The 12,891-nt window shown below is 32.2% G+C and overlaps 2 long non-coding RNA genes across 3 annotated transcripts; both read left to right on the top strand.

Annotated features, from left to right (window-relative positions):
• Positions 1-288: 288 nt before the first annotated feature.
• Positions 289-2,865, top strand: LOC127835462 (uncharacterized). Of its 2 annotated transcripts, none has more exons than XR_008028539.1 (4): positions 289-364; positions 947-1,028; positions 1,432-1,537; positions 2,354-2,865. It is a non-coding gene; the product is annotated as an uncharacterized LOC127835462 (long non-coding RNA). The 2 variants fall into 2 exon arrangements; XR_008028538.1 differs by having other exon boundaries at positions 1,432-1,611.
• An 8,631-nt stretch (positions 2,866-11,496) lies between these two features.
• LOC127835222 (uncharacterized) lies at positions 11,497-12,665 on the top strand. Its single transcript, XR_008028419.1, has 2 exons — positions 11,497-11,681; positions 12,048-12,665. It is a non-coding gene; the product is annotated as an uncharacterized LOC127835222 (long non-coding RNA).
• Positions 12,666-12,891: the final 226 nt, after the last annotated feature.

Genomic DNA, 12,891 nt, shown 5'->3' with positions numbered 1-12,891 from the left:
TGACATGTACAATAATGAAATTTATCATACCCATTTTGATACTGATACTTTCAAATCTATATGCATTTATATACAAGCAAATTTCTGATTTCAATACCCATACCTATACTTAGATGCTAAAAACCATACCCATATCTATAATTTTAATCGAAAAACACACCCCATATTTTCGGCACACCCTTATATACCCGTATATAGTTAGTTACCCCCCCCCCACCCCCCCCCCCCCCCCCCGGGTTGATACTATTGAACGTATTTATGTTTGATAGATCTAACGTTAAATATATTCGTTATATTATTTTCTTCATTAAACGTCCAAGGGAACTGATATTTGTAATGTTGGGATAATTAATTCGTTAAATAGGTAAATATTTAGTTATCTTTGTTCATTTTTTTTATCAAAACAAATGTTTTATGGTTTCTTTTAAAGTAAAACAGTTCATTTGTCATTATATTTTGAATTGTAAAGGGTGAATTAGAATTCGGATATTACATCTTTCGGACTATTCTATATCGACGTAATTTACTGATATACTAGTACCTTTTTCGCATAAAGTCTTGAAGTTTTCGTCTATCTAATAATGCACTGTATGATGTATGCAATATCTGCCCCACTGATTGCAAGTGGTAAACTTTGCAAACCCAACATTAATACCAATGCTCTGTCAAAATTAGATTTATGAATTTTACAGTCAATATAACATCAATCAGCTGAGCAACATCAATCTCACACAGTGAGATACAGGGTAGCAAAGTTATATTCTGATCGTGTTGCGCTCTTGCCCAATTTTATCTTCATGACACTGTGTCACAATGCACAATATCAGTCAGAGGTGGCTTAACCAATAGTGTAACATCATAAAACATTTGAATAATACATACCCCAATCATTAATCAAAGATAATTGAATTGCATTTTCACATATTAAATTGTAGTTTATCTGCAGGTTCATTGACATTGTGTCAAAATGGCCTGGGTCAACACACATGATGCCTATGTCTTCTACAGCTTTGGTTTGAACTTTGAAGGTATGACAATAAATAATGTGCCTTTATGAAAGTTTATGGATATACCATTAGAGGAACTATGGCTAGTATTGTGAAAAGTGAAATTCTACTGTAATGATGATGGAAATAATTTAGTTTTTACATCAATGCATTGCACATTACTAGTATATAATATGTAAAATGCACATACATAATTTTACATTTTAATTTCTTTTAACAAACAGAAAAGATTCAATTATATTACTTTACATGTATATCTGTATTAACTGTATCAACACATAAAATATGCATATCAATGTTGAATTTATAATTGAAATTTATTTAAGATTGCGTTAAGCTTATGAGCATCCTATAGCTATCTTAATAAACCATTTAACTGATGATTGTTCCAACTTAAACCTAGCTTTTTTTAATTTTTCATTAGACCTTTCCTTGAAGAAAACCACCTGGGATACCTACTTGGCGACTCCGGCTATCCGTTAAAAAAATATGTATAAACGCCCTTGCTTAGGCCGACAACAGATGCAGAGGTGAGATACAACCATGTTGTCAAGTTGTTTTGTTGTGGTTGAGAGGGCTTTTGGACTGTTGAGAGTAGATTTAGGTATTTAAATTAACTACATCTATGTTTATTTTGGTTATAACAGATAAAAACATTCAGTTAATCAACATTTGACACCATTTACCAGTATTAAAGCACAAAATACATTACCCCACAAAATATATGGATTGACAAGTGCAATGCTTAATATCTTTCTCTTTAGAGCAACATTGTAATCATCGCATCTACATCACAATCATAACAATTTAGTGAGTGTAAAAAGAGGGAAGCCTTAAGAACTGCACCGGACTGTCCACTCTGTTTGTCCTTATATTTGTGGATGGGTTTTGCATAAACTGCATCTGCTGAATGACCTAAAAAATTAATTGTGGCTGTAAAAATAATGTGTAATTATTATTTTGTTTAAGTTTTGATCATTTATTCATATGTTGTTTGTTCTGAAGACTCTTGTCTCTTTAAATGACTGATGGACTTGTTTGTGTATCTCTACCTGAAGTGGGGGCATCAGTGAAGAGACACATCTAGTAAAAAAACACAATTGAAACAGGATTTTAAAGTTGCTTTTATATATGCACGTGCATAATATGTTGATAAAAATGGATGCTGTAGATTATTGCAAATTTTGTTTTATTAATTTATTTATTTACCCATTTTAGTCTTAAATTCAATCAATATTTGAAGATATATATCAATTAAATAAAATGCATAATAAACATCATTGATAATAAATTTGATATTGTAATTGAATCTCTAGGTAATATTATTTGTTACTCTCTATCGACAGGTGTCTACATGAAACTGTAGGATGTTTATTCATGAGACTTGATGAGTGCGGTCAAGCAGTAGATGCATGAATGTGCCTGCACAACTTATGCATAGATCAGCAGGTACCACTGCCTGAACAACTTATTGAGGCACAGGAAGTGGATTATGTTGTGCACGGTGCCCCACAACAGAACCAAAATGCAGCACTTATAGACATCATTAACTTATTTATGTAGGTGTTGTGTCATGCTCACTTGTGCATGAAGTGCTATAGGTCAGCCATTGTGGTTTGTCTATGCCCGGCTTCAGCCTTATCCACATTTGACTCTATAGTGATGATGGTCATAATGTTTCTGTTAATAACAGTCTGCAAAACTATGTTTTTTGGTTTTTTGTCTTCATAGCCAATGTGGCTATTAAACTTTGAAAATGTCATAGCCAGAGGAAAGTTTTCATAGCCAGAATAATTAATTTACAGTGACATTATCATGAATGAACGACAACAGTCGTTATATATAGATTGCAATTAGGGGGGGGGGGGGGGGGGGGGGGGGGCAGAGTAAGATTGTGAAAAAATCAGTATTCTAGGTTTCAAACTTTTATTCCATCACATCGGCGTAGAATGCAAGATCAGTTTACCAAAAGTATTACAACATATTAAATACGCGAGCCAGACTTTACACTCTATATAACATCTAAGGGAGATCACTAATGATAGAAAACTAAGGGAAGTAACCAAGCGTTTTCACTGTAAGAATTTACACCTGAAATGCATCAATTGATTATTAATTGGTTTATTTGCTCGGATTTTTTTTCATCGCCATTCAGGCAATCTATATTAAATTTTTCTATCGCCAGAGCTGAGATTTCATCGCATTGGCGATCAGGCGATGGGTTAATTTTGCAGACTGTAATAATATATTTTCAAGTGTGGTCGAAATCTTTGTAAGAGTGTTAATATTGAAAAGTTCTATGTTATTCTTTTTTGTTGATTTTTAGCTTGACTATTATATATGAAATATATATAGTGAAGCTATCCTACTCTAACTGGTGCCGGCGTCTGTGTGAGCGTTGCAATGTTCAAGTTTGTGTACCACCTCAAATATTTTTGTCCCTTGACATATTGCCTTCATATTTTGCATACTTCTTTACTAACATGACCCCAATCTACAAACAAGAGCAGACAACTGTATCAAGCATTTGTAAGAATTATGGCCCTTTTTCCACTTAGAATATGCATATTATTGACAAATCAATGTTAAAGTTTGTGTACCACCTCAAATATTTTCTATGTACCTTGTCATATTGCTTTTATATTTTGCATACTTCTTTACCAACATGACCCCTATCTATAAACAAGAGCAGACAACTGTATCAAGCATTTTGTAAGAATTAAGGCCCTTTTTTCACTTATAATATGCACATTATTGACAAATCTATGTTAAAGTTTGTGTACCACCTCAAATATTTTCTATGTACCTTGTCATATTGCTTTTATATTTTGCATACTTCTTTACCAACATGACCCCAATCTATAAACAAGAACAGACAACTGTATCAAGCATTTTGTAAGAATTATGTTTCCTTTTAAGCTCGACTATTATATATAAAATATATATAGTGGAGCTATCCTATTCACCCCGGCGTCGGCGTTTCCGTTAGCGTTAGCGTGCAAATGTTAAAGTTTTCGTACTACCCCAATTATTTTCATTGTCCCTTGACATATTGCTTTCATATTTTGCATACTTGTTTACCAACATGACCCCTACCTGTAAACGAGAGCAAGCAACTCAATCAAGCATTTTGTCATAATTATGGCCCCTTTTCCACTTACAATATGCAGCAAATGTTAAAGTTTTCATACTACCCCATTTATTTTTATTGGCCCTTGACATATTGCTTTCATATTTTGCATTCTTGTTAACCAAAATCACCCCAACCTATAAACAAGAGCAGACAACTCTATCAAGCATTTTGTCATAATTATTTCCCCTTTTTTATACTTAGAATATGCATATTATTGATAAATCTATGTTAACGTTTGCGTACTACCCCAAATATTTCCTATATTATTTGACATATTGCTTTTATATGTTGCTTACTTATTTATCAACATGACCCCAACCTATTAACAAGAGCAGACCACTGTATCAAGCATGTTGACATAATTATTGCCCCTTTTACACTTAGATAATTGAACATTTTGCTTACATTGCCATAACTTCTTTATTTATGATCACATTTAATTATTACTTTGACAAAACAACACTTACCTGAATACAACAATGGATTCCACCCAAACAATACCCCACGCCCTACCCAGAATCCCTCCCCCCCAACCCCCCCCCCTTAATTTTTTTTTAAACATCATCTAATAAATTACCACACACCACATTATACCACCCTCTCACCCCCCTACCCCCCTTCAATTTTTTTTAAACATCATCTTATAAATTACCACATCTCCCATTATACCCCCCTCTCACCCCCTACCCCCCCCCCCCATTTTTATCTTGTTTTATTTTTGAAAAATCGTCTTATAAATGATCACACCCCACCCTACACCCCCTATCAACCCCCCCCCCCCCCCACAAAAAAATATTTTTTATTTTTGAAAGATTGTCTTATAAATTATTGAATATGAACAATTTGACAATTTCCCCATGATGGCTTACGTTATACTGTCAAGCACTCGAATAGTCAAGCGCGCTGTCCTCTGACAGCTCTTGTTATACTTAGAAAATTGAAAATTTGGTTTAGTTTTGTGTTAAGGTTCGCTTTATTCCTAAAGTATCAAAGCTTTTGCATACTTTTAAAACGACATGTAACACTCAATCTGCCACTCATACTTATTTATATAAGCGCTGATTTGTTCATGGTATGTGCTTTGAATCGAAGAGGTATTCAATGCATATTGTAATGCTGGTTTTCCATTTAAAATATTTGCTTTGTCGTTAGTTCAGGGTACAGTTTAGTTATAAATAACTAGTACACATATTTGTCATGCACACCTAGCCATTAATAGTTATATAAATTCATTAGATAATCAGCAACTGTGCAACGTCATTTGACCTCTAAGCAATAATTTGATTAACTGACACTTATGCGTATAATAATTTACAAAGTTTTATCATATGCTTCTTTATTGCTATTCAGAAATGCTCATATGAATAAGTTTGTCGAATCAGCATACATATGTTTGAAAATGACCCATACTGGAATGTAAGCTAAACACTTAGGAAAATTAGTTTTGCAATATAAAAAATGATTTAGCATAGGTAATTTTGTGTAATAATACTCAACAAATATAAATATTTTATTAAAATTATATTCACTTGCTATTCTTCCTCTCGCTATTAGCGTTATTATTCTTTCTATACACTGACTTTTTAAAATGTTAGACACCACCCATATCACATGGGGAATAAACATGAGCGCATTGTTATTTAATTAACACGGTATTATCTCCCCTATGAAGGAGTTTTATTTTAGAGGATTATACTACACAAGTCAAGCTCTTCTGTATGCAACCGCATACCGACAGCATATCGCCTGATTTAAACCACGTAAATATGATTACACTATGTCAAGGTCTTGATGTTTGTGCAACGCGAACTTTAAAGCGTGCAAACCATGTATATGACATGCAAAAAATGAAATAAACACAAAGCAATGGTTGTTCACGATGTTCTTAATCATTTTGTCAAACTGTAAACTATGTCAAACGTTTTCATTAAACAAATAATACTTTTGTTAATTGTATTCTTTTTTAAATTTAAATATAATGTGAATTCCGAATTGATTATATTAACCAGACACAAACCTCTCACAGCAATCTGTGATACCTGTGTAACTTGATAACGCTCTGGGAAATCCCGTACTGATGCAATCAATTGCCCTGCACAGCTTGTTTTCGTATTGAATAAATGCGATGTGCAAAAATCTCCTATTTTGGTTTACTGGATGTATTAGATTCCGTGCAGCTTTGTAAATAGGTAAAAGATATTGGAATTTTCAAGTATTTGCAATAACTTAACCCGGTCAGAATTAGCTATTGCATTTGGAACTGTGTGTTAAAGGGGCCTTTTCACAGATTTTGGCATGTATTAAAGTTTGTCTTTAAATGCTTTATATTGATAAATTTAGACATTGGCTCTAAAAATCTCCAGTAAAAAATCAAGAATAACATTAAACAAAAGAAAAAAATGTAACCCTCAACAGGGCTCGAACCACTGAACCATGGGGTCATATAGTAAAAAGTCTCCGATTTAGACCACTCGGCCATCCGTGCTCATATAATGAGTAATGTATTTTATACTTTATATAGGCAATCCTCGTAGTTTAACAAAATATAACGACAACAACAGAACTCCAAATTATTCAATCGTTTCGCGTTGCAACGCCTTTTAATTTTCAGGTTTTTAAATCGTCAAAGGATTAATATAATGGCTATTTTAGAGCATGGTAAATGTTAAGTATTACTGTTTCCTCACAAATATCATAACTAAAACGATTCTGAACATTGTTTAATATTTTTTTCAATTTACCAAAACGTGGAAAGGCTCCTGTAAACTTCCTGGTGAAACAAATATGTATGCATGTATAGCCGAACAAAGCGGCGTTTTTAACGGGAAGAACATATTTACAAGTATAAACAGTATTTGCGCTTTCTACCTTATTATCTATTCCACGTGTTTAACGTCCTCGTAAAACAGATATGGATACATGTTTAGTCGAAATAAGGCTCATTGCTCATTGCAATTCAGTTTTAAAGACAAAGATTAAATACATTTAATTGTTTTAGTGCTCGCGTTTTCCGGCTTTTCTATGCAAAATTGCGAGTTTGTAAATGTTTCTGTTTGGAGTAGCTTATAAAATAGATATAACACAAAATATTTATAGTGCTAATTAATGTAGCAAATTGTACTGTTTTACGCGAATAAATAAAGCGAAGTTGAACCCTCATGTTATTAGGGTCAGAATAAGAAAAAAAACCAATAAATAAAACAAAGTTGTTTTTGCAAGTTGGTCATACTACTCGTCTATTTGGAAATATTAATAATTTGTTTAAAAAGCAATATGGCGTACAGGATTATATCTCGAAACCTAAAACTAAAACGCAAATGCTCTATACTTTACTAATTTTATGTTTTAATATAGTGATGTGATACCTGCATCGCCGCGTGGCTATTTTGCATTTTTCTTAAATATAAATGAGGATGGTAACTATTACTTACGCTAACCAGGTAAGTGGCAGTTTTAGTGACACTTTTGGTTTGAACAATCGTGTTGCAAATTGCAATCTTTATCTTATTAGAGTGTGTTGATGTTTACAGCGTTGGTGTGTTTGAGGCGTATTGAAAAAACGACGAATTGACACATTGAAAATTATGTTGTAAAATTGAGAAATATTACAAATTATGAATACGAATTCGTGTGGATTTGAACAAAAAGTATCGTGAAAAAGATATTTGATACAAAGATTACATACATGACAATGGTCTCAAAGTGAACATCAACACATGTTCGAGTTTATCCTTTAAACTAGTGAAAAATAGCGAACATTTGAATATACAAATATCAATGAACATTCCAATTCTTATGATTATCATGTTCTGGATTACATGATATAACGTTCTCATGTTTCGACTATCGGTTTAGTGCTAACCTCAACGAATGTTTGTAATGCATGTTTTAATACGCGTGCTAAGGATAAAGAGGTCTATCGTGACTGTTCTGCAAAAAGGGGATATGGAAATGAAAAAAAGTAACGGACAATTATAACGTAAATTCTTCAAAAGTACCAAACATTTGACTCGATTATTACGGTAAGATTGTTTTTACATAAAGAAAACACTTTTGAGAAGATAGCAGCTGATTTTTTAAGATATGCAGATTTCAAAACAAGTTGTATACGTTGATAGTATGATTCTACACATTAATTGGACTTGTTTTGCAATTTTTACTTTAGATATGTTTACTAAAAGACGGTAACAAGTTTCCCTCTAATCATGACTTGGAGTTCCTTTAATACCATATGAAGTACTTTGATAATTCTTTCCGTAAGCAATGTACTAAGATTAAGAAAAAAGGTATAATACTGCAGTACTTTATTTACATTCATTAATTATTGTCATGTTTCAGAGTTAATACAGTGTTGAAACAATTTGAAGATATGAGTTTACAGAAAAGGATAATGATATATTTTTTGAATTAAAATTCAATTTTTTGCAAATGAGATCCAAATAAATTTAGTTTTGTTCATCCATTTAATGATCATGTCAACTGATTTAAAGTTGTGTGTCATGTTTTTTTAAAGTATTGTTGACAACTAAATTGAAATATCAAATGTATGTGTGTATGCATGTTTGCTTGTATAACGTCTTATTCTGAATGATAAATGTATTTCGCATAGAGATTTTTGTCCGAAAAAAATCACCTGGTTTGCGTAAGTGTTTTCTTTTCTGCGTTGTATGTTCTCGATAACGTTTGGCGTTCCGCCGCATTTCTCTTTTCTTTGGATGGAAACACCCTTATTTGCAGCCTTGAGTTTGTTGCGAGTTTGTTTTGCAAAGAATTATACTTTTCTTTTGTCACGTTCAACTAACATTATGCCATTATTTTAAATATATTTTTTATTGCGAAAGTCCTTTTTATAAATTATGTTTCAAACAGGCATATCTACCTGCCATTGCTTTTTCAATCTTTTATTAAATAATATAACTTGCCTTTAATAATGATAAAAATAATAATAATAATTATAAAAATATAATAATAATAATAATAATAATAATTATAATAATGATAATAATAATAATAATAATAATAATAATAATAATAATAATAATAATAATACTGATATTAATAAATAATATTGATAATATATACTGATACTAATAAATAATATTAATAATATAAATAAATGCTAAATGCACTGATACCATGAAAACATAAACACATTATCTACAGCATCGTCGGAACCCACGTCCAGTCATGTACGAGATGTACGGTATGTAATGTAGTGACAACGTAAAACATAACGTGGGTTTCGACGATGCCATATGCTATAAAAGTACGAACGCCACTCAAAACGTATATAGCATCATATAATTGGCTTTAAATAAATTTCATCAATCAAAACGCTTCTTTGCACGATAATTGAATTTTCGCGAATATTGTGTCATCTTAGCGGTTGTTAGTCGATAGTCGAAACGAGGAAATTTTTTCAACCAACTATTTGCATCCAAAATCGAAATCTACTTCTATATGATGCGGTTAAACTTGCGTAAGAGTCAATTTTTATATGTGAAGCCACCTTTGATACTCCGTAATGTTGAACAAAAATAGCGGTCACAATCATTTTAAAAGATGGGGATTTTTATTTGTTAAGCATGTTAAACGTAACATGTATTGTACGAAGATCTTTGTGTACCCATGTGTACCAAAAGATCGCAAGACATTTAACATGGTCTTTTTTATAATTATCTCCTTTTATCCGCGTGAACTAAATGACCGTCAATACTTATTTGTTCCTCGGCTATATAATGTTTCACTGTATTTAGACGCTCAATCATGCTGTGACTGTACTAACGAAATCTTATTTTCATATTTTATATCACTGTAAGTTTGTAAACATAATCAACGATGCCAATTACCATTACTTACCTGTATGTGTAAAACTATACATATTTCTGAACTATTGATACGTTCAAATTAACAGTGATTATTGTTGTTTGTGTAAAAACACAATTATTAAAATACATTAATAAACTATAATATGTTGTCTTAATTAACGAGCATTACATTTTCCAATGTCAGTTGTTTTTAGACATGTTTTCATCCCAAAAATATATCTTAGCCTTTGTCATTGTGTATTTCACTTCGATGAAAGAATTACATATAAGCTTGAAATAAGTTATGTTTATAATGCCTTAGCAAAGCTAAAGGTCCTAAACAAAGATCCGCATGTAGGCAAATTTTGTTCTGTCGAGCAAGTAATCGTTGCAAGTTTCGTTTATTAGTCGTAAAATGTTGATTGGCATAGCTGCTTATCGTTAAAAGTCGTAAACAATATTAAATCATCACACAGGTTGTTGAAGGACTCGTTTTCGATCACCTGACAGTCGAATTAACAAATCTCAAATGAGGAAACAAACAAAAACAATAATGAAATAGAACATATACCATATTTTTGTTGTCCGAATATTTGAGTGTGTTACTTATGTCCACAGTTGTCTACATTTTACGCTTTTAACGTATGAGTTTTTGTTAAATTGTGTAATGTGTATATTGACTTGTATTTTATAGGAAATCGGTAATTTGCCTAAAATAAGACATAATTGTTCCCCTGATACTTTTACCGAGTTTCTTTATGTCTTTATTGGTAAGTCCATTTGCATATAAACACGCAATATTACCAAATTAAACAATATTGCAGATCGTTTTTAAAAAAACATTTCAAAACTTATGTAGTTAGTTTTTTAGTCATCATGAATGGGCAATTTATGAACAATCAGGGTAATTCTGTTTCACCAAGCTATGTTTAAGTTCCTAACCTAAACCTAGGCTAAGTTACTTACGATTACAGGGCAATAATTAAAAACGAAACACTTTCGAATATTTCTATGAGCAATGATCACACTTAATTTTTGAGGCATCTGTAATTATGATGACTTATATTTAATAAAAAACTTATGTTTCTGTCTGTACCACAAATTATAATTTTGAAGCAATGTTTCTTCTTATGTCTGTATGACTTGCTGGCGTGTCCCCTTTTTAGTACATGAACACATATGTATTTTTTGCATAAACACAACTAGAGGATGCTATCAAATTAAAAAAAACACTTAGCTTTTGTAGATTCAAAGCAAAATGTTATCTAATCGATCATTCAATTAACAGCTTCTTATTAAGCTCTGGTTACCAGCATAAGTGCATACCTGTATATCGCACATTGGAACAATTGCAGAGGGTGGATCGGCGCCTTGCGGACGATTGCTACTGTGTTGTCAAAAGTTTTTGTTTAAGTTTAAGATGTCCCTCAGTTTACAAACACTATAATGTGTCAATGTTGACAAAACCTTGGATTGCCCGCTACCAAATTGTTCAATTGTGGCGTGTTCCGAGATTTAATTAATATAAATCTCAGCAGAACTGGTCCTTGAAAGTATTTTCTAGCAAACAAATAGTTGATTTTGACCTTTAAAATTTGTCAATGAGCCGACTTATTACTCCCCTTTTACCAAAGTTTGCCATGGATATGTATAAACACACACAATGTTTTAAAACATGTTGATACCGATTTTAGCGTGATACTATTGTTTGGAGTTAACTTGTCTTTGAACAAGGTAAGAGTTATTAATTTAATCAACGTTACTTATTATGGTTAAATGTCCAAAATAATTACAAAAACACACTTACAACTGAAAACGAAAGTAAAAATAGCGACAATGATCTTTCTCAGTTCCTTATATTTTGTTTACATTTTAATTTAATAAATGAATGAGAAATTCCATCTCTTAATTTATTTTATTACCCAAATAAATTTGTCTCCAAAAATTGACAGTTTTGTCATGGTGAAATTCCTGTCTGGAAATTCTCCTATGCTCAATGTCTGTCACTGTATAAAAGAAAAAATGCAATTTAAGTTTATGTTGCTTTTGAGCAGCATAATAACCTCAATTTGCTTAAATCTCATTTTTGCTTTAACACAGAATAACATCAGACAATCCAGCTTGACAGGGTCAATGTGCAGAAGATGTCAAGGAATATATGACCTTAAGAAGAAGTCTAATAACCTAGTGTACACCAACCCAACAGGACAATCTAAGCCTCTATGTTCAATGCCTGTGCTATAAGAGGAATAATTATAATGCTGTGCAGAAGTAACTATTCCTGTCAATTCAACCAGCAGATGTAGCAATTACAACACATGTGACTAATAACACCTAGTTACTGTACAATTTTAAAATCACGAGCAGTCTATGATAATCATGTGCTGCAACAATAATAGATTTACGATTTAACTGCTGCAAGACCTCACTCATATTTATGGAATATGTTCAAATTTACAAGACATTTTACCTATATTCATTCTCAGGGTTCGACACTAAGGCACGTTCGACAGACATTGTCTAGTAAGATCGGTGGTCGGGCTAGTAAAACTGTGGGCTAGCTTGTCCGACTGGTCGTACATACAAAATCTATACTGATTCATATAACTATAACTAACCGAAAACCTTTTTCTCTTGATGTGTAAAATAACTATTGTATCCATTATTTACATCAGAACAAAACTAGCGTATATAAATAAACGCGGAGCATTCACATGATTCATCGCTATTTATAGACGCGAAGGAGAGCTTCCCGCAGAAATAGCTTGTTTCCATTGGTTGTCATGAATATTAACCCTTTGCATGCTGGGAAATTTGTAGTCTGCTAAAATCTTGTTTGCTGAATTTTAAAAATTAGCATTTTCTTCATTTGTTTTCAAAGAATACTATCAGAATAGCAAACAGTTTGGATCCAGATGAGACGCCACGTTCTGTGGCGTCTCAT

The sequence above is a fragment of the Dreissena polymorpha genome, chromosome 6 (genome assembly GCF_020536995.1).
Source record: "Dreissena polymorpha isolate Duluth1 chromosome 6, UMN_Dpol_1.0, whole genome shotgun sequence".
In the NCBI taxonomy this organism is placed as follows: Eukaryota; Metazoa; Mollusca; class Bivalvia; order Myida; family Dreissenidae; genus Dreissena; species Dreissena polymorpha.
This window is presented reverse-complemented; position numbering and strand designations above follow the sequence as displayed.